The sequence below is a fragment of the Nelumbo lutea genome, chromosome 4, assembly GCF_056320005.1.
Source record: "Nelumbo lutea isolate HS-2025 chromosome 4, American lotus-T2T, whole genome shotgun sequence".
In the NCBI taxonomy this organism is placed as follows: Eukaryota; Viridiplantae; Streptophyta; class Magnoliopsida; order Proteales; family Nelumbonaceae; genus Nelumbo; species Nelumbo lutea.
This window is the reverse complement of record NC_142687.1, coordinates 46,515,278-46,519,030: the sequence shown is the minus strand read 5'-3', so window position 1 is coordinate 46,519,030 and position 3,753 is coordinate 46,515,278. Positions and strand designations below refer to the sequence as shown.

Sequence of the window (3,753 nt, the reverse complement as noted above, 5' to 3'; positions counted from 1 at the left end):
TAAGAGAAATTGTATCTTTTTGCAATTTGTAATCCTTTAGCCAATAACATAGGTCATCAACTCATCACCTTGGCTTTTACTGCATCAGGATTATCTATATTAGTTTATCCACTACACAACATCTTCTCTGGGAAATATGAAACAATACATATGCTCAATAGAGCAGCGTATGGTAGACTGATTGTAACACATGCAGCTTGTCTTTCTGAGTCTGTCACTTGAAATCATTCTGATTTATCTGGGTGTTCATTGTCTTCTTTCTTTGACTTGCTTCTAGCAATCCCTTTTGATTGTCAAACTCAATATCATAACAAATTCATAATATTCATTCATGCAACAGGTTAGACACAACTATTTCAGGAACACTGAAACAAGAAGGGAATGAAGGAAGTTGTCTTTTCAAGATTATGGCCAATTCCTTCTAAAAGAGGTGGTAGAATGGCAAGATTAGAAATTTCCAATACCTCATGCATCTCAACACTCTAGCAGGACGTGGATATAGTGGCATTACTCGGTATCCAGTGCTCCCATGGATTCTTGCAGACTATGAGGGAGTAAGACTCTGAACTTGGATGATCCAACACATTCCGTAAGCTTGACAAGCCAATGGGATGCCAAACAATAGAGTGGGAAGAAGAATTTAAGAAAAGGTTTCTATAACATATATCTATCATGTTACCATTTTTTTTCTTTTTATGTGATTTTATTTTTTTATTTCTCATCTGTGACCAAATTTTCTATATGGTTAAATAAGTTGATCATCCTTGCTTCACTAGCATGGTGCTAATATCATCTTCCATTCAAAGAGACCTATGCAACCACCCTGATGTTCTTATTTTATTTTATTTTTTGTCTTCTCTTGTTATATTAGATATGAGAGTTGGGATGACCCAGGTGTTCCGAAATTTCACTATGATTCACATTATTCTAGTGCAGGAATTGTACTATTTTATCTTTTACGCCTTCCACCATTCAATATAGAGAATCTGAAGTTGCAAGGAGACCAATTTGGCCATGCCGATCACCTTTTCAATAGTGTAAAAGATACATGGTTAAGTGCAATAGGGATGGGAAATACATCAGATGTGAAAGACAGGGATACCAAGTGTTGTTTGGGACTTCATGGAGCCTTATGCACAAATTTTAAATGTCTTGTACTTTTTTATATGTCAATTGAATATTGTATTTAAGCAATTTGTTTTGGATATTATAATAATTAATAATTTAATTAAAAGTTTTTTATTTTTATTTGCATTTTTTATTTAAATTAAATTTTATGTATTATCTACCATGAGATTTGTATTAAACAAGTACCAAAAAAACGTTGAAATCAAATTGATATAAATAATAAAATATAAAAAAGGCAACGGTCATAGGAGATCTAACCCGACGGTCCGGACCGCCACCAGAAAAACGAAAGAAACATTTTAACCGGCCTAAGGCGGTAGTTAAAGGAGACCTACGCCGATAGTCCGGACCACCACCAAAAAATGAAAGAAACATTTTAATCGGCCTAAGGCGGTGGTCATAGGAGATCTAAGCCAGCGATCCAGACCGCCACCTTAAAATATAAGAAACATTTTAACTAGCCTAAGGCGGTGGTCTAAGGAAATCTAAGCCGGCGGTCAAAACCTCTGCCTTATTAACACTAACCCAGCGGCTCCAATAGACCATCGCTTTAGAGCAATTTGAACCGCCCTCGACCAGCCATCAAAGGCGACATTCATTTTAACCTAAGTTGGTGATCCTGATCTAAGGTGAAATGCAATGCATGCCCATCAAGTAGTGAGTTGGTAGCCTTTTGGTTGTTGTTTACATGAGAACTGTATAGTACTATTGTTGATAAAATTGAGCTGCCTTAAATACTCTATTATTACTTTGATGGATACAACTTTATTTACATCATTAAACTCGTTTAAGTTCACAAGTTGCAATTGCAAAAGCTGAATTGCTATAGCAATTTGGTGAGGTCCATTTATGTGTTTAAATACACACTTTTGGGCTGAAATTTAAGAATGCATGCTCACTCACGTATGGTGTTTAATATGGATTAAGGATGTTCAACCTACCTAATTGATTAATTTTACCTATGTGAGCATTGGGAAATGGTTCATTTGGGTTTGAAATGGAGTTGTCACCCATCAGTCATGAAAATGGAGGTGATGGGAGTAATTTGCAAAAATATCTTGGTCCAAAGATGATTCCAAAGCCCGAGGCACTGGCTAAACTAATATAGGCAAGACTTGGATGGGAGAGGGAAAGGATTAAGCACCCCTCTCCTAGATCCAATAGGTTGGGCCCACATGAAATACAAACAATCACAAATAGAAAAGCACTCGAAGCGTAATAAATCATAACAAAGGAGCAAAACGAGAACTACTCATAAAGTATGAAACTACTATACAAATAGGGAAACATTCAAAGGTCTAATATGAAGACCTAATTATTAATCCAGAGGGGAAGCTGTATACTAAGAAAATTTAAAGAAAGAAAACAACAAGCTCGATGCATTTGCAGTTACTCATATAAGAGGGGATCGACCTACAATTAAGGAGAAGAATACTTTCATAACTCAACATCAGACTGAAAATATCCACATCAATGAGACTTAATTTGGAAACAAATGAAATAGGGATTGACGTCGATCTAAACAAGAAGTTCTAACCAACATGTCAAATGTAAGTTTAAATTAATGGGAATTCAATAAGCACACATGAACACAGATCAACCAAATCTGTTATTATGTAAACCATAAAATGAGCCACTGATATGAAAATTTAACCAAATAACAAATGAACTGATATGCATTTATGAAAATAGGTACTTTCTATCACATCAACATGTTAATATAATCCAGAACAAAAGATGACAACAAAACTTACCTAACTACGAGTTGGGGGTTAAACTAACAAATAAACCCCTTGCTTTTGATACCTTTCGTCGATGCGCAGGGTTCTTATAATGGAGCTCCTAAAACGTGGCCGTGAAAAATAAGCCAATGCTAACAATACTGGATATTAAGAACTATGCGTACTGGTCACAGAAATCTGGGGATGCTTTAACTTAGAAGAACGGGGTTTTGAGTTGATGTTTTGTCTCGATGAGGCGAGGAAAAGAAAGGGACTATGGGATGGAGAAAATAGAGAGGGAGAGGAAAAGAGAGGGGGATGGTGAGATGGCCGCTGCCAAGAGTTGCAGCGGCAACTGAAAACAGAGGAGGATTTCGAAGAAGAAGAAAGAGGGAGAGAGCTCGAGTGAGGTGAGAGGGGGAAATCGGATTGCGTTTCTGGTTTGTCACCGCCTTGGTTTTCGTTCGAATGAGGAAGTGAACAGTCGATCCTCGGTGACTTTGGCCAATTCGATGGGGGAATAAGGAGGGGAAGAAGGAAATAGAGGGATTGAGAGAGAGGGAAAGAGTGGTCGGAAGTGGGAGATCAGCTATGGGGTTCACCGCCACTGTAGAGAGGAGGGGGAAGGTGAGTGTATCAGTGCATTAGGGTCAATGAAGAAGATAGGTTAAATTTATATTAGGGATAAGGGGAAATTTTGTAAATTTGGGGAAATCCAGGGATATTTTAGTAATTTTCTAAAATTGGGTCAAACCGGGTCTAGGGGTCAAAACCAGATTTTTGGGTAAAAAATGGAGGGTTAAGATCGGTCCGACCACAAAGAGGGGCTTTGTGTCTTTGGGCCAATGATATTGATCGAAACAGAATCTTTCTAGATTGATGGGTAAACAGGGGTATTTTTGGC

At 37.5% G+C, this 3,753-nt stretch overlaps 1 long non-coding RNA gene across 1 annotated transcript; it reads right to left on the bottom strand.

Moving 5' to 3' along the window:
* On the bottom strand, positions 1 to 3,475 carry LOC148855571 (uncharacterized). The gene is made up of 2 exons (XR_016113385.1): positions 2,883 to 3,475; positions 1 to 283 (listed from the first exon to the last, which is right to left on the bottom strand). It is a non-coding gene; the product is annotated as an uncharacterized LOC148855571 (long non-coding RNA).
* Positions 3,476 to 3,753: the final 278 nt, after the last annotated feature.